Source organism: Pleurodeles waltl, chromosome 6 (assembly GCF_031143425.1).
Source record: "Pleurodeles waltl isolate 20211129_DDA chromosome 6, aPleWal1.hap1.20221129, whole genome shotgun sequence".
NCBI classification, from domain to species: Eukaryota; Metazoa; Chordata; class Amphibia; order Caudata; family Salamandridae; genus Pleurodeles; species Pleurodeles waltl.
The window spans coordinates 375,445,627-375,472,942 of record NC_090445.1 but is presented as its reverse complement, the minus strand read 5'-3'; the positions used below and the strand labels follow the sequence as shown (position 1 = coordinate 375,472,942).

Here is a 27,316-nt window from a genome sequence, read left to right as displayed (position 1 = left end):
CAAGAAGAAGGACTGCCTAGCTGAAACCCCTGCAGAGGAAGACCAGAAGACGACAACTGCCTTGGCTCCAGAAACTCACCGGCCTGTCTCCTGCCTTCCAAAGATCCTGCTCCAGCGACGCCTTCCAAAGGGACCAGCGACCTCGACATCCTCTGAGGACTGCCCCTGCTTCGAAAAGACAAGAAACTCCCGAGGACAGCGGACCTGCTCCAAGAAAAGCTGCAACTTTGTTTCCAGCAGCTTTAAAGAACCCTGCAAGCTCCCCGCAAGAAGCGTGAGACTTGCAACACTGCACCCGGCGACCCCGACTCGGCTGGTGGCGATCCAACACCTCAGGAGGGACCCCAGGACTACTCTGATACTATGAGTACCAAAACCTGTCCCCCCTGAACCCCCACAGCGCCGCCTGCAGAGGGAATCCCGAGGCTTCCCCTGACCGCGACTCTTTGAACCTAAAGTCCCGACGCCTGGGAGAGACCCTGCACCCGCAGCCCCCAGGACCTGAAGGACCGGACTTTCACTGGAGAAGTGACCCCCAGGAATCCCTCTCCCTTGCCCAAGTGGAGGTTTCCCCGAGGAACCCCCCCCTTGCCTGCCTGCAGCGCTGAAGAGATCCCGAGATCTCTCATAGACTAACATTGCAAACCCGACGCTTGTTTCTACACTGCACCCGGCCGCCCCCGCGCTGCTGAGGGTGAAATTTCTGTGTGGACTTGTGTCCCCCCCGGTGCCCTACAAAACCCCCCTGGTCTGCCCTCCGAAGACGCGGGTACTTACCTGCAAGCAGACCGGAACCGGGGCACCCCCTTCTCTCCATTCTAGCCTATGTGTTTTGGGCACCACTTTGAACTCTGCACCTGACCGGCCCTGAGCTGCTGGTGTGGTGACTTTGGGGTTGCTCTGAACCCCCAACGGTGGGCTACCTTGGACCAAGAACTAAGCCCTGTAAGTGTCTTACTTACCTGGTTAACCTAACAAATACTTACCTCCCCTAGGAACTGTGAAAATTGCACTAAGTGTCCACTTTTAAAACAGCTATTTGTGAATAACTTGAAAAGTATACATGCAATTTTGATGATTTGAAGTTCCTAAAGTACTTACCTGCAATACCTTTCGAATGAGATATTACATGTAGAATTTGAACCTGTGGTTCTTAAAATAAACTAAGAAAATATATTTTTCTATATAAAAACCTATTGGCTGGATTTGTCTCCGAGTGTGTGTACCTCATTTATTGTCTATGTGTATGTACAACAAATGCTTAACACTACTCCTTGGATAAGCCTACTGCTCGACCACACTACCACAAAATAGAGCATTAGTATTATCTATTTTTACCACTATTTTACCTCTAAGGGGAACCCTTGGACTCTGTGCATGCTATTCCTTACTTTGAAATAGCACATACAGAGCCAACTTCCTACATTGGTGGATCAGCGGTGGGGTACAAGACTTTGCATTTGCTGGACTACTCAGCCAATACCTGATCACACGACAAATTCCAAAATTGTCATTAGAAATTGATTTTTGCAATTTGAAAAGTTTTCTAAATTCTTAAAAGACCTGCTAGGGCCTTGTGTTAGATCCTGTTTAGCATTTCTTTTAGAGTTTAAAAGTTTGTAAAAGTTTGAATTAGATTCTAGAACCAGTTGTAGATTCTTAAAAAGTATTCCAACTTTTAGAAGCAAAATGTCTAGCACAGATGTGACTGTGGTGGAACTCGACACCACACCTTACCTCCATCTTAAGATGAGGGAGCTAAGGTCACTCTGTAAAATAAAGAAAATAACAATGGGCCCCAAACCTACCAAAATACAGCTCCAGGAGCTTTTGGCAGAGTTTGAAAAGGCCAACCCCTCTGAGGGTGGCAACTCAGAGGAAGAGGATAGTGACTTGGAGGAAAATTCCCCCCTACCAGTCCTATCTAGGGAGAACAGGGTCCCTCAAACCCTGACTCCTAAAATAATAGTCAGAGATGCTGGTTCCCTCACAGGAGAGACCAACACCTCTGAAATCACTGAGGATAGCCCCAGTGAAGAGGACATCCAGTTAGCCAGGATGGTCAAAAGATTGGCTTTGGAAAAGCAGCTCCTAGCCATAGAAAGGGAAAGAAAAGAGATGGGCCTAGGTCCCATCGATGGTGGCAGCAACTTAAATAGGATCAGAGATTCTCCTGACATCCTAAAAATCCCCAAAGGGATTGTAACAAAATATGAAGATGGTGATGACATCACCAAATGGTTCACAGCTTTTGAGAGGGCTTGTGTAACCAGAAAAGTAAACAGATCTCACTGGGGTGCTCTCCTTTGGGAAATGTTCACTGGAAAGTGTAGGGATAGACTCCTCACACTCTCTGGAAAAGATGCAGAATCTTATGACCTCATGAAGGGTACCCTGATTGAGGGCTTTGGATTCTCCACTGAGGAGTATAGAATTAGATTCAGGGGGGCTCAAAAATCCTCGAGCCAGACCTGGGTTGATTTTGTAGACTACTCAGTAAAAACACTAGATGGTTGGTTAACTGGAAATGAAGTGTGTGACTATGTTGGGCTTTATAATTTGTTTATGAAAGAACACATTTTAAGTAACTGCTTCAATGAAAAGTTGCATCAGTATCTGGTAGACCTAGGTCCAATTTCTCCCCACGAATTGGGAAAGAAGGCAGACCACTGGGTCAAGACTAGGGTAACCAAAACTTCCACTGGGGGTGACCAAAAGAAAGGGGTTACAAAAACTCCCCAGGAGAAAGTGGGTGACACTAGAAACAAAGAAAAAGAGTCCTCTGTAGGCCCCCAAAAACCAGAACAGGTGGGTGGGCCCCAAGACACAACCCAAAACAAAGGTGGGTACCAGGGTAAGAACTGGGATGCCACTAAGGCATGGTGCCACAACTGTAAACAGTCTGGACACCACACCAAGGACACTTCTTGTCCCAAAAACAAACCCCAGCACAAAATTCCTGGGGTAACCAGTGTAGCCATGGGAGATGACTCCTCAGATGAGGAGGTCTTCCTAGCCTTCAACTGGAAACAGGGCCCAACAGGTGAGTTGGAGATTCCAGAGGGAAGTAGACACTTCCACCACCTACTGGTGAATGGAATCCCAACCACTGCCCTGAGAGACACTTGTGCCAGTCACACTATTGTGCATGACAGGCTGGTGCTCTCAAACCAGTACATCCCAGGTGAGACTGCCAGGGTAAGAGTTAGCCTAGACAGGGTCACTAAGAGGCCTGTGGCTTTAGTACCCATAGAAGTGGGTGGCACTCTTAGCTGGAGAAGGGTAGTAGTCAGTACAGACCTCCCCCTTGATTGTCTCCTTGGAAATGACTACCCAGAGGTTAGTCAAAGCCCAAGAGAGGAACTGGTCCAGTGCCAGTCCTCTCCCAAGGATTCTGGAAGTCCTGCCTCTGCAGTAAATGCAAGCAGGCCCCAGAAGAAGAAGAAAAGAAAACAGAGTAGGAAGGGTGGACAACCTTTAGCCAAGGTTACAGCAAGCCAGGGAGATTCTGCTCCAGTAGGGGAGAACTCCAAAAATGGCCCTGATAAAGTCCAACCTGACCCACAAAAAGTCCTGGCTAGTCAGGCAACTGTTAAACCTGAGTGGGTGGCTCCTCAGCTACCAGAAGAAAGAGTGGAAGAAGGGTGTTTACTACAAAATGTGGTAACCCCCCACTCTAATACAGCAGACAGGCACCCTGAACCCAAAGAAGCCTGTAACTTAGCCCCTTCCCTTGTAGGTGAAGAGCTAAAGGTGTGGTTCTGGGCACTGACAGCTGTCAGTGGCCTCTGCTGGGTGTTAGCCTTTATGGCTGCACTATCCTTGGCATGGTGGTCAGACCCCATGCCAAATAGCAAGTTAGGCCCCCTGACCCTGTTGGTCATGGTGGGGTTACTCCAGCTCTGGGTAACCTCTTTGGGTAAGCTAGGGATGACCCTGGCTAAGATAAGATTAGCAGAGGTGGATACCTCTAAACCCAAAATAAAAAGAATGGGTGGAGACATTGAAGAGGCAGACAAGAGGCAATTCAGACTAGGTCCTATCACTGTGGAAGTGGGTCAGTTCCCCAGAGGGAATGACCTGAACAGGAGGATGTAAGGCAGAGTAGGCCCTGCAACAAACCAGCCATTTCCTCTACTCTTCCTCGCCTGACAGACTAGGAAGACTCTTCCAGCGTTGGCTGAGTCTCCTGGCCTGTGGGCTGGGGGGGGCTTGTGTAAAGAAATGGCTCCCTGTTGCAGTTACCCCCCACTTTTTGCCTGATACTGATGCTGACTTGACTGAGAAGTGTGCTGGGACCCTGCTAACCAGGCCCCAGCACCAGTGTTCTTTCACCTAAAATGTACCATTGTTTCCACAATTGGCACACCCTGGCATCCAGATAAGTCCCTTGTAACTGGTACCTCTGGTACCAAGGGCCCTGATGCCAGGGAAGGTCTCTAAGGGCTGTAGCATGTATTATGCCACCCTAGAGACCCCTCACTCAGCACAGACACACTGCTTACAAGCCTGTGTGTGCTGGTGAGAACAAAATGAGTAAGTCGACATGGCACTCCCCTCAGGGTGCCATGCCAGCCTCTCACTGCCTATGCAGTATAGGTAAGACACCCCTCTAGCAGGCCTTACAGCCCTAAGGCAGGGTGCACTATACCATAGGTGAGGGTACCAGTGCATGAGCATGGTACCCCTACAGTGTCTAAACAAAACCTTAGACATTGTAAGTGCAGGGTAGCCATAAGAGTATATGGTCTGGGAGTCTGTCAAACACGAACTCCACAGCACCATAATGGCTACACTGAAAACTGGGAAGTTTGGTATCAAACTTCTCAGCACAATAAATGCACACTGATGCCAGTGTACATTTTATTATAAAATACACCCCAGAGGGCACCTTAGGGGTGCCCCCTGAAACTTAACCGACTATCTGTGTAGGCTGACTAGTTTTAGCAGCCTGCCACAAACCGAGACATGTTGCTGGCCCCATGGGGAGAGTGCCTTTGTCACTCTGAGGCCAGTAACAAAGCCTGCACTGGGTGGAGATGCTAACACCTCCCCCAGGCAGGAATTGTCACACCTGGCGGTGAGCCTCAAAGGCTCACCTCCTTTGTGCCAAACCAGCAGGACACTCCAGCTAGTGGAGTTGCCCGCCCCCTCCGGCCAGGCCCCACTTTTGGCGGCAAGGCCGGAGAAAATAATGAGAAAAACAAGGAGGAGTCACTGGCCAGTCAGGACAGCCCCTAAGGTGTCCTGAGCTGAAGTGACTCTAACTTTTAGAAATCCTCCATCTTGCAGATGGAGGATTCCCCCAATAGGGTTAGGATTGTGACCCCCTCCCCTTGGGAGGAGGCACAAAGAGGGTGTACCCACCCTCAGGGCTAGTAGCCATTGGCTACTAACCCCCCAGACCTAAACACGCCCTTAAATTTAGTATTTAAGGGCTACCCTGAACCCTAGAAAAATTAGATTCCTGCAACTACAAGAAGAAGGACTGCCTAGCTGAAACCCCTGCAGAGGAAGACCAGAAGACGACAACTGCCTTGGCTCCAGAAACTCACCGGCCTGTCTCCTGCCTTCCAAAGATCCTGCTCTAGCGACGCCTTCCAAAGGGACCAGCGACCTCGACATCCTCTGAGGACTGCCCCTGCTTCGAAAAGACAAGAAACTCCCGAGGACAGCGGACCTGCTCCAAGAAAAGCTGCAACTTTGTTTCCAGCAGCTTTAAAGAACCCTGCAAGCTCCCCGCAAGAAGCGTGAGACTTGCAACACTGCACCCGGCGACCCCGACTCGGCTGGTGGCGATCCAACACCTCAGGAGGGACCCCAGGACTACTCTGATACTGTGAGTACCAAAACCTGTCCCCCCTGAGCCCCCACAGCGCCGCCTGCAGAGGGAATCCCGAGGCTTCCCCTGACCGCGACTCTTTGAACCTAAAGTCCCGACGCCTGGGAGAGACCCTGCACCCGCAGCCCCCAGGACCTGAAGGACCGGACTTTCACTGGAGAAGTGACCCCCAGGAATCCCTCTCCCTTGCCCAAGTGGAGGTTTCCCCGAGGAACCCCCCCCTTGCCTGCCTGCAGCGCTGAAGAGATCCCGAGATCTCTCATAGACTAACATTGCAAACCCGACGCTTGTTTCTACACTGCACCCGGCCGCCCCCGCGCTGCTGAGGGTGAAATTTCTGTGTGGACTTGTGTCCCCCCCGGTGCCCTACAAAACCCCCCTGGTCTGCCCTCCGAAGACGCGGGTACTTACCTGCAAGCAGACCGGAACCGGGGCACCCCCTTCTCTCCATTCTAGCCTATGTGTTTTGGGCACCACTTTGAACTCTGCACCTGACCGGCCCTGAGCTGCTGGTGTGGTGACTTTGGGGTTGCTCTGAACCCCCAACGGTGGGCTACCTTGGACCAAGAACTAAGCCCTGTAAGTGTCTTACTTACCTGGTTAACCTAACAAATACTTACCTCCCCTAGGAACTGTGAAAATTGCACTGTGTCCACTTTTAAAACAGCTATTTGTGAATAACTTGAAAAGTATACATGCAATTTTGATGATTTGAAGTTCCTAAAGTACTTACCTGCAATACCTTTCGAATGAGATATTACATGTAGAATTTGAACCTGTGGTTCTTAAAATAAACTAAGAAAAGATATTTTTCTATATAAAAACCTATTGGCTGGATTTGTCTCTGAGTGTGTGTACCTCATTTATTGTCTATGTGTATGTACAACAAATGCTTAACACTACTCCTTGGATAAGCCTACTGCTCGACCACACTACCACAAAATAGAGCATTAGTATTATCTATTTTTACCACTATTTTACCTCTAAGGGGAACCCTTGGACTCTGTGCATGCTATTCCTTACTTTGAAATAGCACATACAGAGCCAACTTCCTACACAATGTTATTTGTATGTGTAAAATAAACCACAAAAGATGTGAGAGGGTAGTAGAGCCTGCACTGAAGGGAGGTTTAATAGGAGAACTTGCAGGGGGACAGATACGTTATAGGTGGAACCGTTGTGCAGAGAAACACTGACATTATATGACAATATGAGCATGTATTATATGGTACTATCAACTAATTGGTGATGTGGTACAAGTGAATGTTTTAACATCTCTGAAATACCATTACATGGAAACTAGCAGAACTGAGCATGCCGTTATACTGAATAAATGTATAATCTTAATCCTAACACTAACAAACTCATTCTGAATCATACACTGGAACTTCACGCTAACATTAAATATCAACTTAGCCCGAAACTTCAGCCGAAGCCTAACTTTTATCTTAACCCAAATCTAAGCCTAATCCTTGCCCTGACACTAACCATAAAGTTAAGCCTACGCCATGATATAGTATTAGGGTTTGTGCTATAGTCCAAACCCTGCCCGCGTTGTCAACCCAAAACTACCCCACAGCCTAACCATAAGCTTACCCATAACCCTAAACCTAAGGCTCCGCCAACCACTCTGATACCCACTGTGATAAACTAACCCTGACACTTACCTTTATACTTGTGTTATCCAATGTAGTGATATACTCATTGTTGGTATTTCCAGTACGGCTACTTTTGTTGTATTGCCTCAAAAGGTAACTATACATCAATGTAGTGAATTCTCTATAATGGGCTACATCAGATATACATATCAGATACCAATTTGCTTGGCACTGCACTTTGTCAGCTTTTTTCTGAAAATTCATTTTGGGATGCATAGTGATCTCAACTGTATCTGGGGCACTGATTTTTAAACTACATGTGGAAGCAATTTAAGAGTGATTTTGTGCCATGATATTCACCTTGGGAATTTGTATCTGCTTCAGAGATATTCGGAAATGTTTTGTTAAAGATACACTTCACTCCTCCCAAGAGAAGAAGGAATGTTTTTGGTCTTGTCGTTGGGATTCTGAATGTCTAATGTCGCAATGTGTGCAGAGGTAAGATACACAGCTCAAATGCAGCATCACTTCCTGTGATGTAATCAAAGTCAAAGGTTGCACTACGTAACTTCCTCTGAGGCCATGCACTTTCATATCCTGTGAGGCTATCTCATCACCTATCATGTTGTTGCTTTCAGCATTGTCATTGGCAGGTGTGGAGACCAGGGTCATCTGGTGTCATTTGTGTGATGTAATTATGGACTAAAGGGTATACGTCACTTCCGTAGCAGTGTCACTGGGCCATCAAAATGACTAGCTCTGTGCACAGAAATGTCCAGCAACATAAAAAACAATGATGACTTCTGCTGTTCTTGTGTCACCTCCAGGTCAGCAGTTCTTCCAGGCTACAAAGCCATACAACAGCTATTTTGGTCCTTAGCTGAACCTTCAGCAGCATTTACGTAACAAGCACAAGTGACTCCCCATCAGTACTTTGTATGCCTCATTCATCCACATCCTGTTGAAAACAAGCTATAAGTCTTCAATGTGAATATTGCAAGAAACTGATGGGACGAAACGGATCGAAACCTGAAAATCTGAATATGTTTAGTCATTCCTGAATATGAGGTTTCTTTGTGACAGCTGAGATTTTTGAACTATGAAAAGCTAGGAATGGGCTTCTGTTGGTAAAGGTTGAAACTAAGCATGGTTTGAGTGTCACTGAAGGACAGGCGGTAAGAAGACCGGATGGCTTGCCAGTCTCCACCTTCAGACACTAAGCTATCAATGCCAAATTTGCGTCTTTTTTTTCCCAACATCCTGGGGATTCTGAAGGTAGCCAGGATGTGTGGATTCCAATGGAGTAAACATAGAAATTAACCAAAATACAGCTACAATTGGGTTTTTAGGAAAAATTTGAAAAAAGCGCTGCAGTTTTTCCCCCTGCAAATAGCACCAGCAAAGAGTTTGTGGTGCTAAAATCACCATCTTCCCAGCTTTAAGGAACAGGCAGACTTGAATCAGAAAACCAAGGGCCTCATTACGAGTCTGGCAGTCTTAAGACAACCAGATTACAACCCTGGTGGCCATAGTCATGGTCAGCCACTGCGGTGCGGTGCGGAGCGGAGCCCCGTAGCTGATGACGGCAACATCAAAGGGGTTAAGAGTCTCAGCATGTCGAATTGGAAGAGTCCTGATGGAAAGCTGGAATGGGACTGGCTGTGTTGCTGAGATGCTGAATGCCTGGTAAGGCAACAAGAGAAGAGGCACAACAAAGCTGCTCAGATTCTCAAAGTGCCTTTCACAGCATGAACACAACAGGGCACACCAGTCAGTAACCAGAGAATAAGATCTATGTGGTAGAGCCTATTTCCCAGGCCCCCAGCCCCTCTAAATTAAACATCGGTATTGGTATTAAATGACAAGCCAAAAAAACTAACTAGAAAAAAACACATGCTTCTGTTCATGGAGAACCCCTTAACCTGTGATTGCCTTGACATGGAATTTGTTTTTAATTTCCCTGTAATTCATGAATGAACGTACCCTTAAGTACTTGTCTAACTCACATTAGAACAGAAAAGTGCAGAGCAGACTTGGGCAAAGTTTATTTAAGGCTTGCATAGACAGCGCATGCCCTTTCTTCAAGACATGTTGTTTACAGTTAGTGGGCTACAGCCCGTCCATAGGCTTACCAATGGTGTGGCTTGCATTTTCTTCTTTTCATTTTGGCAGGGCATGCGTGCATCATATAGTCTCTTGGGTTTTTTCGTCCCCTGAAGCTTGGACTAAGTACTTGTGTCCTTCAATTGCTCCCATTTTTTGGAGCTCCTCTCTTCTATATGTTCAAGTACTTCATGAGTGCTTGTGTTTTTAGGGCCTCTCCCACATGCCGGGTTATGTTGCTTCTTTTCCCTCCAACCCCCTTCCCCTGTCCCTTACATCTCTCCCGTCATTTCTGTCACTGTTTCATCTTACTCCCCTCCACTAACCACCGTCCCATCTCTCTTCACCTGCCCTTATATCTGTTTCTTCTACCCCCATCTAATTGTCTCTGGTGCTTGTTCTCCCAAGGCATTCACGATACGCAACAAAGCTGGAGTGACCTTGTGTGTTGGCGAAACTCTGCCATTTGTTTACTTCTCTCACAGCCTCAAGAGATCGTTATTGTTCTCCCAAGGCTTGTGGTCACCTCCCATAGGTTTGGTTAAGGGAGTAAGGCAGCAGTGAACTTGTGCACTGGCCGGGCTCCTTCCTTTTATCATTCTTTAACACAGTCTTGTGAAAGGTTTACTTTCTCGTGTTTGTAATATCCTACTGACATGCAGGAGCCATATGGATAGGCCCTTTGATGCTGTGGTGGATTGGCCTGTGATTTATTTTCACCTGAAAAGGCACACTCCAGGCATGAGGAAGAAGTGTCTGTACTGCTGGTTTACACCATTTTTATTCTTTCTACATTGCTTACCTGTTGTCAGCGTTTGTCCTTTATTACTTCAGTCCGGAAGCCTCTCCTAGGGAGTAGGGGAGGAGAAGAAGCCCCATCTTTATTATTTCTTTCGCTGGTTTCCTCTTTGCCTAAAATTTTATAATTGTACTGGGATTGGTTCTTGTGGAGTGCATATTAAAATATAAAATTTTCTAGATTGTTCTTCATTTTATTTTTATCCTTTTTACACCTTGCATAGGCAACGCGTGCTCTGTATTTTTGTGACATTTTGTTTTCAACATAGCTAAAAGACATTGGTAAAAGCCATAAGCTCTGGCATAGGCAAGACCTATTGGCTTTGTAAATGCTTGTTTTTAAAACACAGCTACTGCCCACAAGTGGTCTGGCCTTTATGGAATCAGAGAAAATTACCATTAGCAGGCCACTGCGGTGTCGGGCTCCATTAAAGGCTTGTTTCACTGAATGCAATGACATTCCTCCTTAACATTATTAAACATGAATGTGTTCCTAAAACTGCTTTTTGCAGGGTATTATCTATGGTTCTGCTCCTCCTTCCCAGCCCCCCATGTAAAGGAAATGCCTGGCTCTCATATGCAGCTTATGCTGACAGCGCAAGTCCAAACTAGGCAATGTGCTCCGCAGAATATCAGACCACAGGGAAAATGAAAAACATTTTGAAACGCAATTGAGGTGGAACCCGGATTTTCTGCCCACAGAGTGAATTTGCGATAAGAAATTGCCCAAAAAATCCGCTGCAGAGGCAAACTAGAACAAAAAAATCTGCTGCACAGGCAAACTAGAACTACAGAAAACTGCCTGCGTTTAGGCTCCCTGCACCTTCCTGGCAGGTGTGAGCTCTCTAAAAGGACTCTGTGTATGGGCTATTATAGTCGACTGTGAGTATCAAACTACTCGAAGTGCCTGAAAGTCATGCCAAGTTTGGTAACTTAGTTTGGTAACCATGGTGGAGTCAAGATGAGATCTGCTTCCACATATTGCAGACAAAAAAAATATATCTGGCCAAACCCAACCAGACCCATTACAGCTACAAAGTACCAGACCCACAATTACCACTAGATAAACTGGAAAGGCCCTCAATTCCCCTTTTGCTCCGGAGCCCTCACTCACTGCTTAAGATTTCTTACCTCAACATTCTCTCACCTAATTAATACTGTTTCCCTCGATCTTAATATTCTATACACATCCCATTTCTTCTGAACCCCTCTGTAAAAAAAAATATTATTAGTTGAAGTTACGTGGGAATCCACTTCAAATAAATAATCACAATCCTTGTCAGAGTGAGCTATAAAAGTCACTAAAATAAACCTGAGCTTAATCGCTCATTATAAATATTCCCAAGGAGTCTCCCTCAACATACTAAGCCTAAACATAACAGGAACCTTAAGCTTGGGCCTAAAACAAAGGGCCTGATCTAGAGTGTGGCGGACGGGTTACTCCATCACAAACGTGACAGATATCTCGTCCACCATATTACGATCTCCATAGGCTATAGTGGAATCGTATACAGCGGACTGGATATACGTCACATTTGTGACGGAATAACCCCCTCTGCCAAACTCTAAATTAGGGCCAAAGTCACAAGTTCTGGTCGAACGCGATGGAGCACGGGCTGGATACAGGATCAGGTTTGTCTCACTGGAAGATATACTTTCTGACTTTGATGTGAGGTGGTGCAGTGAATCTCTGCAAGGCTCTGTGTCGCTTCTTTTTGGATCCAAATTGGATTAAATCGCAACCTGTGCAGCTCTGCAGGGCTTTTGCACCGCTCAGCACAGATCTGGTGAAGCCTTCAGTGAGGAAATGGGGGCTCTGTGTCGTGCTGCATTGGTCCAGTGAGACTTCAGTTAGAAGTTGTGCAGCTCTGTGTCGGATCTGATGAAATCTTCAGTTAGGCAGGGAGAAGTGTATTGTCACTCCAGCCAAGAGTCTAGGATCTTGAGGACAGCACCTGGGATGAGGTGGGTGTCAGGACTCGTTCCCACTGAGGCCAGCAAAGGAGACCGTAACAGGTCCAGATGGGTCTGGTCAGCTGGGAAGGAAAGGTCTCTGGAACTTGTATATCTGCAGTTCACACCGGAGTTCAGCCGATTGACTCTTAGAGTGACTTTTGGGATGCTGGGTTGAAGGCAAGCATGGCCAGTCTTTTGTCAGCCTTCAGACAGCAGGGCAGTCCCTTCTTCGGAGTCTTCACACGTTCAGGAGTGTTCCGACTTCAGGTTCTGGGGATGAAGCCTTTAAACTCAGTGCCAGTCTGTTGTTGCCTAACTGTAAAAACCCCTTTGCCTAACTGTAAAACTGGATCTGGTCATTACTTTCTTTTCCCCTGGGCTTGGCACCAGCCTACCTAGTGAAACAAAGGGCTGGCAGGCCATTGATGAGGCAGAGATGAAAGGTAGTTTCAAGTCTTTATTGGCAACCCAGGTGATTGCTACCTCTTCCGTGAGCAACTCCTAATAACTGACCACAGTGCATTCTGACCTCCTGGGAATCTAGGTGCAATCACCATTCTGAATTCTACTATTAAAGAAATGCAAACATAACAGGACACAGCTCTTCCCCAGCCACCCTGTCAAGAAAACCCTCACCTCTCCATGACCAGGCCCTCTGTCTACTGCCCAGGGGTAACACACATCACACCACAGGAGAGCCATTAACAGTCAGGTGACACTTGCAGAAGAGCACATTTGGCACCTTGGTAGAAAAATGCCAACTTTCTAAAACTGGAATTTATAAAACAGTAATTTAAAATATGGCTTCATCATTAGTTTGGATTTTAAATTCCTATTCCAATGAGTCCTTCAATCATTTCCCTAGCTAGTCCCAAACTGAAGTTATGCATTATAAGGAGTTATCATGTAAACCAGTGTTTTTTGTTTAGTTTTTATTTTTAATGGGACAGCAGCCTTGCCACAGTGAAAAACAACATTGGAGGTTTTTCACTTGCAATACATGTAAAACATAAGTATATATGTCCTGACTCTTAATTACCATGCACCATGCCCTATGGGTATTTTGGACCTACCAGACTATTGACTATAAGTATTAAAAAGGAAGGTTTGGGCCTGGCAAAAGGTTTATTTTGCTAAGTTGAAATGGCAGTTTAAAATAGCACAGTAGAATGCAGTGCCAGACCTCAGAAATGTTTTTCAGTGCTACTTTAGGGGGTGGCACAATCAGTGCTGCAGCCCACTTGTAGCATTTCATTTACAGGCCTTAATTAAATTCAGTACTATATACTAGGGATTTATAAGTAAATAAATTCATTTTGCCAATTAGGTGGATGCCAGTTTCACTATACTTGGAAGAGAGAGCACAACCACTTCACCTCTGATTAGCAGGGGTAAAGCACACAGTCTTAATGCTAACAAAACTGTGTTCAGCTACAAAAGGCAGAAATCTGGGGGTGATATACAAAAGTTCACAATTTTCAACACTCTGCATATTACTCTGATTTCCTTCCTCTTGACTCTGTGCTCCAAATGCTCCTTTTCCACATACCTGCTCGTTTTCCACATACCTGCTCCTAATCATTGACCCTTATGTGATTTCCTCTACCGCTTACTGCTAATGCTCCCCGACAGTTGTTTCTTACACTATCAGGCATAAAGCTATTTAACAACAACAATCCTGGGTTTCAAAATGCTGTATCACAAAAGAGGTGCACTGCTGATCTATAGATTAACCCAGTCCCGGAATAAATGCAGTGATGCAGGCACTGATTGTGTGTGTGTGAGGGGGCTCTCCAGGGTTCACAGCATTGAACAATCATTGAAAAAGCCAATAGATCTCGCCTACAAGACCTACTGGCTATGGGAATTATTTTTAGCTATGGTGTAGAGTAGCACGACTAAAAATTATTTTAAAAAGCAATATGATGTAGCCATTGTGTAGGAAATCTGCCGTTTCTGTGTGGTCACTGAGCATTTTTTGCCTTTTTCTGGACCCTATGTTTTTGCTGGCTTTAGAATTCTGGGCACTTTACCCCTGCTAACTAGTAGTGAATGTGCCTGTGCTATCCCTTTAAACATGGTCAAATTGGTAAATTTCAAATTGAAACATTCAACTTACCTATAAGTTCCTAATATATAGTAAAAGGTGCACCAAAGGCAAATGGCCTGAAAGTTAAATGGCAATAGTGGGCTGCAGCATCTATTGTAGCCTGACTGTAACAGTGTGAAACATGCAGTGTGACCCAAATAAATCGTTTCTGAAAGGTAAAGATCTCCCTTTTAAATATTAATGAGCTACCACTATGAAGGCCTTGCAGCCAAGAAAGCAGGGTGCATGGTATTTAAAAGTATGATAGGCACAACCTTTTTGTTCACATTTCCTTACAGTGACTAGAAGCTAAAATCTCTTTTCAGGTGATCGCCAAGATGGCGGCGCGCTAGGATGTTCCTGCCCGCGCTCCGCTGCCTTGGCCCTGAAAACTAACGACTGGCCTGACGGGGGGCGTCCTGAGGCCCCCCCTCCCCCCGAGGAGACGGGCACTGCTCTTGGCTGGGGACAGCCCGACCGAGGCTGAGCGGCGCTGCTCCTGGAGAAGGAGGAGCGCCGGCCCCGAAACATGTTTGGGGCCGCGGAGCGGCTTGGGCGGTGCCCTGGGCAGCGAGGTGGTGCCTTTCTCCGGCGGCGGCCTGGGCTCTCTTTTGGAGGCACCGGAGCCTCAGAGGGACCTCGCTGGGCCCCGTGAGTTGCGGGGGCATGGAGGGGGCTTAGACCCCGAGAGTAGTTGCCACCCTTGGAGCGGAAGGTGCCCCCTTTGAAGGACCTGGTCGGGATTGGAGGGGAGCCCCCCCTCCCCATTGGATCTTCCCAGGACCGTGGAGGGACCTGGAGGCGCGGTCAAATAAAGGAGAGGCCTTTGGTTGGTCCCGAGGACTTTATACTCTCCAGCATGGACCACAAGTAAGTGCGGGCCCTTGTGCGAGGCGGCAGAGGCTACAAAAGGCGAAGATCCGTGGGAGGAGGCTACACAGTGCGAAGGCCAGACGCAAACTTTGACACGGAGACACCTGGGGATTTATTTCCGGACGGAGCTTTTGGAGAGACTTTGGGGGGTGACCCGGCGAGCCCTGGCGGCGTCCAAATCCAAGCGGGAACGCTCAGTGAGAGAAATGTTGACAGGGGCCAGTATGGCAGCGGGGGGCATGGCTGAGGATCCACTGGCGACAAAACCACTGGAGGGTCGGACGTAGATGGAGTCGGATGAGGGCTCTCCAGTCACGAAGGGCTTTCTGACCTCCCTGTTTGATTCGCTCCGCAGCGACATCCAGGAACTTCGCGGGACATATCCCAGAAGATGAAGGAGCTGCAAGGAGAGGTTACCTCCCCAAGAGATCGAGTAGCGCAGCTGGAAGATGGCGAAATTCCCTGGGGTGAAGAGGTGGTGGGCCTACAGCAGGAGGTCGTTCGTCTCCGGGAGCAGCAGGATCTCCTCCAGATAGCGGTCGAGGATTTGGAAAATCGTTCAAGGAGACAAAATATCCGCATCAGAGGGGCCCCGGTGGGGGCGGAAAAGGAGGACATTGGAGAGTATGTGGTGGGCCTGTTTCGCTCTCTGCTGGGCCCAGAGGACACTCAGGAAATAGTTCTGGACAGAGTTCACAGGGTGGGCCGCGCTGGTGGCCCTGGAGATCACTCCCCGGATATCCTGGCCTGTCTCCACAATTTTGTGCTTAAAGAAACGATCCTACAACGGGCTCGAAATCTTCATCAGGTACTTTTTAGAGGACATGAGCTCCAATTATTCCACGACCTCTCTGTGCGGACCCTGCAGAGGCGGAGAGAATTTAGACCTATTACGGAGCACCTGCGGGCGCATGATGTGTCTTACTCCTGGGGCGTTCCGCTTGGTCTTCCCTTGGGAGGAACAGCTCCGGCAGGTGAGATCCGTTTCGGAAGCATTTCGGATCTTGGGCTTGGAGGAGAACTGCCAGGATGCGAGCGAGAGGGCGGCCTTGCCGGGTGGGGAGGGGCCCACGTTGGCGGATGATGGAGAAAAGAAGGAAATTGCAGCGCCCTACGGCCTCGGAGCCGAGGTGGCCGCCGGAACTTCAGCCTAGAGGAGGGGGGGTGGGACGGACCCGAACTGCGGATGGCCTTGATGCTGACGGCTTTTCAGCCGCTGAGGAGGGTCGGGGTGGCGGAGGCGTTGGACCTGGTTTACCAAACATGGATGGTTCTACGGCCCTGTGGACACATTTCCTCGTAAAGTTGGATGTGCGAGGACTTTTCGGTTCTTAGCACCTGTTGTGCGCATTGTTTGAATGTTGCTGTGTTTATCTGTGACGCTGGCTTCTGCGTGGAGATAGCCTCAGGCCTTGGTGTTTCAGATGGTTCATCTTCTGGCCCGGGGGGTCTTCTTCCTGTGGGGCCCCTTCCCTTTTGAATGCTTCTCTCCTTATAGGGTATGATTATTAAATGTATAAGCTTGAATGTCTGAGGGCTTAATAATCCTACGAAGAGGCTAGCCATCCTGTCTGCCTTAGAGAGGTCGGGGAGTCATATATGTCTGCTGCAGGAGACACATCTCGTTCCAAAAGATATTTACCGCATGCGCTCTAAGTGGTTCCCTAGGCAGTTCTGGTCTTCGGCATCAACGAAACATGCAGGGGTTGCGATACTGTTGGCGTGCTCATTCCCTGGGGAAGTGGTGACAAAACTGCACGAGGTGCAAGGTAGGCTTTTAGCCATGAGATTGAGACTGGTTTTTTTTCCCTTCACTATTGCTTCTATATATGTGCCTAATAATCAGCAGGAAGTCTTCCTAAAACAGACTTTGACCCCGTTGTTACAATCTCCGGACGGCACTATCTTGGTGGGGGGCGATTTTAACCTGGTGATGGATGGGGATTTGGATCGCTCAGGTGACCGGTATGGGCAGACAGGGTCAATGACAGCGGCGGGGCCTCAATGGCTGAGTGAGTGTGGCCTGGAGGATGTGTGGAGGAGGGCGCATCCCACGTTAAGGGACTATTCCTTTTACTCAGCAGCGACCAAGACATATGCTAGGCTTGATCTTTTTTTGGCCTCGCAGGAGTTTCTTCCCCGGGTGAGAGCCCTGTCTGATCACGCTCCGGTTACGGCTGAGGTTGCCATGAGTATGGGGCGTGTGGGCGTATCGGAGTGGCGATTCAGGAACTCAATGCTTCAAAACGGTGCAACAGTAGAGGCGATACGTAGTGCAATAATAGATTACCTTAGCCATAACGATGATGGGGCCACTTGTTTGGCGACGCTGTGGGAGGCACTGAAGGCGGTATTGAGGGGTGAGGTGATGTCGCTGTCAGCTAGGGATAATAAAGCAAGGAGATTGCTTAGAGAGGATTTAGAACAGAGAGTGAGAGTATTGGAGCGTTCACATAAGCATACTGGTGCTCGGAGAGTCTGGCGAGAGCTTGAGAAAGTGAGGAAGCAGCTGAAATGGTTGGATTGGGACAGGGAAGAGTATGCGGTAGTACGCCTTAAGCATAAGTATTACTTAGGGAGCAACAGATGTGGTAAGCTACTGGCGCATCGGTTGCGAGCGCAGCGCGTGGCGTCAATGATACAATGGGTTCGCTCCCCTTCGGGAGCGGAAGCGCGCACGAGCAACCAAATTGCAGAGGCCTTCGCGGAATTCTATCGGGGACTATATGGGGCTGAGGACCCCGGTAATGCATCTCCGGAGGCCTTCCTAGAGGGAATAGCAACTACTTCTTTGACCGAGAGAGAGGCGACCTCATTAGATCAACCCATAAGGGCCAAAGAGGTCATATCAGCGATTTCACGTTTGCAGGTGGGGAAGTCACCTGGCCCTGATGGTTTTTGCGCACTTTTTTTACAAGACCTTTTGTGTGGAACTTGTACCGATATTAGTGCGACTCTTCAATTCCTTTCGGCAGACGGGGGCTCTCACAGCCAGCATGCTGGATGCCACGATTGTGGTTATCCCGAAACCGGGGAAAGATCCTGAGGAGTGCGCCTCCTCTTGAATATCGATGCCAAACTGCTCACAGGCATATTCGCACACCGTCTTAATTATTACATGCCGGGCCTTGTGGATCCCGACCAAGCAGGATTTATACCACATAGGCAGTGTAGTGATAACACTAAGAGACTGCTCCATCTATTGGATAAAACTGATCGCTCACGCAGGGAGGCGCTCTTTCTCTCTTTCGACGCCGAAAAGGCGTTCTATAGGGTTCATTGGCCGTATCTGTTTAGGGACCTTGAACGATTTGGACTGGGCCTGGGTTTCATGGCATGGATCCGTTGCATCTATCAGGCGCCCCGGGCGGTGGTCCAGGTCAATGGAACGCTCTCGTTGCCGTTCCCAATTCAAAGAGTAACCCGGGCAGGGGTGTCCGCTTTCGCCTCTCTTGTTTGCGCTTTATATGGAACCCATGGCGCAGCGGCTTCGCGATAACCCTCAGATCAAGGGAGTGAAGTTCGGGGGAGATGAGCACATCATTTCATTGTACGCGGATGATGTGATTCTTACCCTCTTGGAGCCTGCGACCTCATTGCCTGCACTAATGGAGATATTGGATGGATTTGGACGGTGTAGGAAGTTGGCTCTGTATGTACTATTTCAAAGTAAGGAATAGAATGCACAGAGTCCAAGGGTTCCCCTTAGAGGTAAGATAGTGGCAAAAGAGATAATACTAATGCTCTATTTTGTGGTAGTGTGGTCGAGCAGTAGGCTTATCAAAGGAGTAGTGTTAAGCATTTGTTGTACATACACACAGGCAATAAATGAGGAACACACACTCAGAAACAATTCCAGGCCAATAGGTTTTTGTTATAGAAAAATATATTTTCTTAGTTTATTTTAAGAACCACAGGTTCAAATTCTACAGGTAATATCTCATTTGAAAGGTATTGCAGGTAAGTACTGTAGGAACTTGGCAGAATTACAGTAGCATATATACTTTTTACATAAAACACATTTAGCTGTTTTAAAAGTGGACACTTGGTGCAATTTTCACAGTTCCTGGGGGAGGTAAAGTATTGTTAGGTTTTGCAGGTAAGTAAACCACCTACGGGGTTAAGATTTGGGGGTTCAGAGCAACCCCAAAGTCACCACACCAGCAGCTCAGGGCCGGTCAGGTGCAGAGTTCAAAGTGGTGCCCAAAACGCATAGGCTTCAATGGAGAGAAGGGGGTGCCCCGGTTCCAGTCTGCCAGCAGGTAAGTACCCGCGTCTTCGGAGGGCAGACCAGGGGGGACACATGCTCACACAAAAAGTACAACCTCAGCGGCACTGGGGCGGCCGGGTGCAGTGTGCAAACACGCGTCGGGTTTCCAATGTAAATCAATGGGAGACCAAGGGGTCTCTTCAGCGATGCAGGCAGGCAAGGGGGGGGGGCTCCTCGGGGTAGCCACCACCTGGGCAAGGGAGAGGGCCTCCTGGGGGTCACTCCTGCACTGAAGTTCCGATCCTTCAGGTGCTGGGGGCTGCGGGTGCAGGGTCTTTTCCAGCCGTCTGGATTTTAGAGTCAGACAGTCGCGGTCAGGGGGAGCCTGGGGATTCCCTCTGCAGGCGTCGCTGTGGGGGCTCAGGGGGGACAACTTTGGTTACTCACAGTCTCGGAGTCGCCGGAGGGTCCTCCCTGAGGTGTTGGTTCTCCACCAGTCGAGTCGGGGTCGCCGGGTGCAGTGTTGCAAGTCTCACGCTTCTTGCGGGGATTGCAGGGGTCTTTAAATCTGCTCCTCTGAAACAAAGTTGCAGTCTTTTTGGAACAGGGCCGCTGTCCTCAGGAGTTTCTTGTTCCTCTTGAAGCAGGGCAGTCCTCTGAGGATTCAGAGGTCGCTGGTCCTGGAGAAAGCGTCGCTGGAGCAGGTTTCTTTAGAAGGCAGGAGACAGGCCGGTAGGACTGGGGCCAAAGCAGTTGGTGTCTTCTTTCTTCTTCTGCAGGGGTTTTCAGCTCAGCAGTCTTCTTCTTCGGTAAGTTGCAGGAATCTAAATTCTTAGGTTCAGGGAAGCCCTTAAATACAAAATTTAAGGGCGTGTTTAGGTCTGGGGGGTTAGTAGCCAATGGCTACTAGCCCTGAGGGTGGGTACACCCTCTTTGTGCCTCCTCCCAAGGGGAGGGGGTCACATTCCTATCCCTATTGGGGGAATCCTCCATCTACAAGATGGAGGATTTGTAAAAGTTAGAGTCACTTCAGCTCAGGACACCTTAGGGGCTGTCCTGACTGGCCAGTGACTCCTTGTTATTCTCATTATCTCCTCCGGCCTTGCCGCCAAAAGTGGGGCCGTGGCAGGAGGGGGCGGGCAACTCCACTAGCTGGAGTGCCCTGCGGTGCTGGAACAAAGGGGGTAAGCCTTTGAGGCTCACCACCAGGTGTTACAGCTCCTGCCTGGGGGAGGTGATAGCATCTCCACCCAGTGCAGGCTTTGTTACAGGCCACAGAGTGACAAAGGCACTCTCCCCATGTGGCCAGCAACATGTCTCGAATGTGGCAGGCTGCTAGAACCAGTCAGCCTACACGGGTAGTTGGTTTAAGTTTCAGGGGGCACCTCTAAGGTGCCCTCTGGGGTGTATTTTACAATAAAATGTACACTGGCATCAGTGTGCATTTATTGTGCTGAGAAGGTTGATACCAAACTTCCCAGTTTTCAGTGTAGCCATTATGGTGCTGTGGAGTTCGTGTTTGACAGACTCCCAGACCATATACTCTTATGGCTACCCTGCACTTACAATGTCTAAGGTTTTGCTTAGACACTGTAGGGGCACAGTGCTCATGCACTGGTGCCCTCACCTATGGTATAGTGCACCCTGCCTTAGGGCTGTAAGGCCTGCTAGTCGACTTACTCGTTTTGTTCTCACCAGCACACACAAGCTGGCAAGCAGTGTGTCTGTGCTGAGTGAGGGGTCCCCAGGGTGGCATAAGCTATGCTGCAGCCCTTAGAGACCTTCCTTGGCATCAGGGCCCTTGGTACCAGGGGTACCAGTTACAAGGGACTTACCTGGATGCCAGGGTGTGCCAATTGTGTAAAACAAAAGTACAGGTTAGGGAAAGAACACTGGTGCTGGGGCCTGGTTAGCAGGCCTCAGCACACTTTCAAATCAAAACATAGCATCAGCAAAGGCAAAAAGTCAGGGGGTAACCATGCCAAGGAGGCATTTCCTTACAGACGGGTCTCGGGATTCCAGATAAACATGTTAAAGTCCCAGGCCATGAGTAGGTTTATTAGTGTCGAACATGAATGAGATCTGAAGGCCCGATTTCACTTTATATGGTCTCCCTCAAAACTCCCGTACTTGGGGATTGACTTAGGGTCCACTGTTGCCCGTACGGCGACGTTGAATTACACGAAACTGACCCGGGAGGTGCAGCGCGACCTAGAGACCTGGGGGAGACTTAAGCTGTCTTGGCTAGGCAGGGTGGCAGCGGTGAAGATGACTATCTTACCATGCGTTCTCTACGTTTTCCAGGCACTTCCGGTGGCGCCCCCGCCATGGACGATAGTAGTCCTCCAAACAGCGATTCTAAGATTTATTTGGGAAGGCAAGGCGCTGCGGTTACCGCGTCGGGTGCTGTATCGCCCTAAGCAGGAGGGAGGACTGGCGGTCCCCTGCCTTCTACAATACTTTCAGGCTGCACAATTGCGTTTTTTATTAGAATGGAGTCGCCCATCTTCCGAAAAACATTGGTGTTTCATGGACCAAGCGGTGGCGGGCTCCCATATATGGAAAGAGCCCTGGCTCCGCCGCCGCCACAGAGCGCGGGGGTTGTATGTGTCCCCGGTCACGGAGGTGTCGATGAGGGTATGGGATGTGGTAGCTAGCAGACTGGGCTTGACGACATTCCCGTCCCAAATGACTCCCTTAGGTGCGAACCCTGATTTTGGCCCAGGCCTGCAACGGGAGGCACTACGCCGTTGGTATGAAGGGGGCTGCAAAAGGGTAGGTTACCTTTTCGACGAGCAGGGGGTGATCTCCTTTGACCAGATGAGAGAGGCATATGGCTTAACGGAGGCAGACAGGATGATGTATTACCAAATACGGCACTGGGCCATGTTGACAGCCAATAGAGCATTAATAGATAGGCCGCTAACACCGTTTGAAAAACGGATCTTAGTAAAAAAAGGACGATAAGCGGGTGATCTCGGAGCTCTACGGCCTCCTAAGGGGGGAAGCCCGTTCGCCTAAGACTAAGGGTCAGCTGAGGTGGGAGAGGGAACTGGAGAGAGAGCTTTCTGATGAGGAATGGGAGGGTGTTTTCTACAGGACTCACCACACGGCCTATAGTGCGGCAGGCACAGAGACAGCCTATAAGGTGGCCTCCTATTGGTACTACACCCCAGCAAGGATTCATGCCTGGGATCCCACTAAGTCTAGCCTTTGTTGGAGGGGTTACGGGGGTGGAGGGTCGCTTGTGCACTTACTATGGCATTGCCCCAAGCTTCACCGGTACTGGGAGAATATTATAGATGCTATTGATTCTGCGTTTGATACTCAGATCCCCAGATTTCCTGCGCATACTTTGCTGGGCCTGCCTAACTCGCTTACCTTCCCCCTGAGATCACTGAAGGTGCGGCAGATGGCCTTGAACACGGCACTGCAGCTGTTGTTGACCGTGTGGGGGACTGACAAGATCCCAACAGTAACCTCATGGCTCCACAAGTTGTGGTTCATTCTCGCTATGGAAAAGCTCACTTTAGCTTCACGGCAACGCAGTGGCGAATTTAAGGAACTCTGGCAACCCTTCTTACAACTACTATCCACGGAGTTCACAGAATTGACATGTCCGGCCTATTTGAGGGTGCTGGAGTTGACTTGAGTGAAAGGGAGTGAGTGAGCATTAGAGACCTATACGCAGGACCAAGATCACGTTGAATCAAGGCATGGGACTGAGTGATGGCTGTATGATGTGCCAGTAGCGGGGAAACAATGTTAAAGTTTTGTTCATGTTTATTGTCACTGTACATGGAGCATGCCTTATTTTACGGCTTAATGTAATGCATATGTGATGTTTATAATTGAAAGATATTAATAAACAGATTTGATCCATAAAATTTATTTTCACTGTGGCAGGCCTAGCTATCTCCTATGTAGAAAACCAGAGTACATATTAAAAATGCTAAAACTGTATCTCAGGAATGGGGCCAACTAAAAAACAAATTAAACTTTATTTTTCTAATAGTTATTAAAATCTAATTTAATGGTGAAAACAGTTCTTTCATTAATATTAAAGAAAAATAACTTTCAAAGAGTAACTTTTTCCCTGGCTGAAGTTCCAAGAGACTAATTTGCACTGGCTCACCAGTTACTCCCAGCAAGTAATTAGCCTTGATATAGGTGTGAAAACTGTATGAAATGCCTCCCAGGAGCGAACAATCGGCTGACCTGAATAGGCAGACAATTCCTCTGAACTCTCCAGAATATGCAGATGGGGGCTGTGGGCATCCTTTTTGACACCACAGTGCCAAATCCTGCTTAACTGTCAAATTCTGTATGGCAGGTTTGATGGGTTAACATATAACACTTGAGGCACACTTGAAAGGGAGAGAACAGGGTGCCAAGATAAGGCTTGTGTATGCACCATCTGCCTGCTTAAGTACCCTGCTTTTGTCTCACCAGACCTCTGTTTCTGAGTTCAAATATAACACTTGGGATGCACTTGTATGGGAGAGAACAGGATGTCAAGACAATTCTTGTGTATCTATTTTATGGTTGCTGGAGGACCTTGCTTTTGTCCTGCCAGATTTTTATCTCTGGATTTGTTGTGGGTACAGGTATTGACCAAAACTGGAATGTAGAGTCAGATGCGGGAGGATACAGGATTACCATAGTACACTTCCCAAATACATCCAAAGCTCTCAGAGCCCACGTTTACTATGACAGAAGACTTTTGCCATCTTGAAAATGCCCTGACACATTGCATTTTGGGCCAGTTTGTGATAAGGCAAATTGGAACTACTGAAAAGGGCAGGAATAAATGTGGCAACTCCAGGCACCCACTTTAGAACCCTTTCTGGACCTGTGAAATTTCAGAAAAAGACTAGACCTGCTGTTTGTGCCCTGCCAGGAACCCTGAAGGACTGGAGATGCTCACTCTTGCATTTAAGGCGAGGAAATTAACTCCAATCACCTGTTGGCTAACCTCCAGTGCAGTTAGAGGGAGACAACCAGCTGCAAGAGACCTTTTCCTCGAAGCATCCAGCTGACCAGCGACAACTGGACTTGGACTAGACCCTGCTGCTGGCCTCTGCCTAACATTCTGTGAGTCTAAGTGCAACCTGTGAGATGCTGAAGGGCTTTAAAAGTGCACTTCTGTAGGGCCAGTGGATGGGGGCCACGCCCTACACTGTTAATTACCACCACAAATTACAGCACTCATGACACACATGATTTTGTTTTGTTTATTGGTCTACACAGTTGTGCCCATTTGAATATTTTATTATAATCTTTATTGCTTCTAAATTTAAGCTCTTGATTGCTACGAGCCATTTATGTAAGGTGTTTTATTCTGCACATTTGACTTTACTAGTAATGTGTCTGTTTTTCATGATGGCAGCAAAGTTGTCCGTCTGCTTTCACTTTCTTTAGATTGTTCTGCAAACTTTGTTTTTTTTTTAAGTGATTTGGGCGCAGTTTCCCTCATGGCTGTGACAAAGATCTTGTTGGCCGAAACGCTGTGCTGCAATAAATGTTTCTCATGAAGACCCAGTCGAGGAGTGCGAGTCTGGTGTGACAGACACACACACACTACAGTTAGGACCTAGTGTCCATTGAAAAAGCTTTTTTTGACTTACCTATATCTTCGGTGCCGTTTGACGAATCTTCATAAATTATTATTATTTTTTAAAAGTGTGCCCCGGATTCTTGATGTAGATGGGAAGTTTCAGGGTGATCCTTCAAGCGAGGGCAAAGAAAAACAGGGGGAGGGTGTGGGGGCGTGTGCGGTGGTAACAACATTTCCTATTTCAATTCCCACAGGGATTTTGAACACGACTACAGCCCAAACCGCTGGACGGAATCACACCAAATTTGGCAGAAAAGTAGATTCTGGTCCAGAAAGAAGCCTTTTTAGGTTGACATGCAAGTTGTTGTAAGTATTGTGGGCTTTTAACCATGCCCATCTCACGCCCATCACTTTCATTCATTCCTGGACTTGCCTTTCAAAAATCACTTGATGTCCTTGGTAAAAAGCTTTGCGTTTGTACCGCCTTGAGCCTGTTTCTGTCACACCTTGCAGACTGCCCCTGTTACTTGGATTATTGCACGATTGCCGATATAATTCAGCGTAGGCAAACTATTTTTTTCTTTTGGGTCTCCCCTTTGTGCTGCATGGCAGCCATGGCACTCAAAGCGCGAACAGGCACAACAGCATGAACTCTGCCAGCAGTATTGGAGCGGTGGTCACATTGTTCACAGTTACCTAGTCACAGTAATTTCTTCTGCCTATCCCCTTAAAACACTTGAAATTTGTAAGTGCTTTATGTAAAACAGAAATCCTCAACGTGAAACCGGCTCTCCCAGCACAGCATCAGGGCCGATACTACAATTTTCACTGCACTTGGGAAAACTCGACCGATAATGCTTTGCAAGCATGCTTTTTCTTTTTGCCCATACCTCAGCCTGTGGTGGTCCTAGGACAATAGGACTGCCACCAAAAGGTTAAGAATGACACACTCTTTCTGTTTAGGTTCTCCCAGGGTCCCTTCACTAGCTTAGTGTGGACCCCAAAATAATAACCCCTCCCACCATTAAGTCCCTTTTTAAGCTTTCTTACAGCTGGAACTATTATTTTAATGTTGGGAGTAATTTGTTTTCTAAGAGGCTTAGTATTGCAGAAGGTCTGCTACTCCTTAAAATATGTAATGCACTATGCCCTTCAGAGGCTAAATATATGATTGCATTTCATTATTTTCTGCCATTCTGTTTTCATGTGGTAATGCCCTCTAGGTGCTAACTGTACAGTTACAGGACTATGGGCCAGATGTAGCAAAGGGTTTTTCCCATTCTGTGTCAATGGGAAAATGTGTTCGTACATATGGCCCTATGTTTCTTACAAATTATATTTTTATTGTGTATCCTCTAGGGGCTGTTCTCAGCATAACAGTCTAATGCCAAATGTGTATTTCTGATAAAGATGTTTATTGGGTTCATATGATGATTGTATATATGTTTTATTAGTCTCTCCTTATTGGAATTATGACCATGATTCAGGCCAACTTAACATCCTTATTACACTATGACTGTTAGAACACTCTTGATATATTTGTGAGAACCCTTCTAGTTTCTTTCTCTTGTTACTCTGTGGCTATCTTGTCTCTTTTTTTGGTAATCATATTAGCCAGTCAGCAACTCTGATGGTAGGGTGGTGAAAATGGTATTCTATTGGAATTAGCATGGCAGATTTAAATTAGGATGCTAAATTGCAACATTTTTATTTTTGGCTGCAGAAAGAGGAAGAAGGTAAATGTAAGTGCTTTAGTTATATGCAGAGCCACTGGAATTATGTGGCAGGAAAAGGCCAAATTATAAGGCAGGGTTGACCAATTTATTTGGCAAGAAAAGTCCAGCTATGAATTTACAACATCAATAGCTAACTCAAGCAAATGTGAAACCCATTGCATTACAAATGCTTGTTGTTATTTGGTGTTAAGTTGTTCAGTATTTTTTTAAATCTTAACAGAAAACCAAACTTGTATAACTGAAGGTGCAAAGCCTTCACGAATACGCCCGATCTTGTGCAGAGATCTGGTTGACTGCCAACACTTCAACCAGGAAGTGCTGGCAGCAATTTTGAGACTTGGCTTTGGTGTGACCGATTGGTGTGACCCGGTACTTACCTTTGCGCCCTGAGCTCATCCTCTTAAGTCGTTGTTAACCCTATGTTTGCTGAACACGGTTTTCCTCCTTAGAATAACATTGAGAGAACTCTAAAAAAAAAATGCTGATTTCTCAAACTGCAAAGTATTTATGCTTAAAAAGCCTACTTACAAATTTACAAAGTTCTTGGGTTTGAA

The 27,316-nt window shown here is 47.5% G+C and overlaps 1 protein-coding gene across 1 annotated transcript in view; it reads right to left on the bottom strand.

Moving 5' to 3' along the window:
• LOC138299758 (NEDD4-binding protein 1-like) overlaps window positions 1–27,316 on the bottom strand; it is a 253,504-nt gene that overhangs the window by 105,395 nt on the left and 120,793 nt on the right. The window lies entirely within an intron of this gene.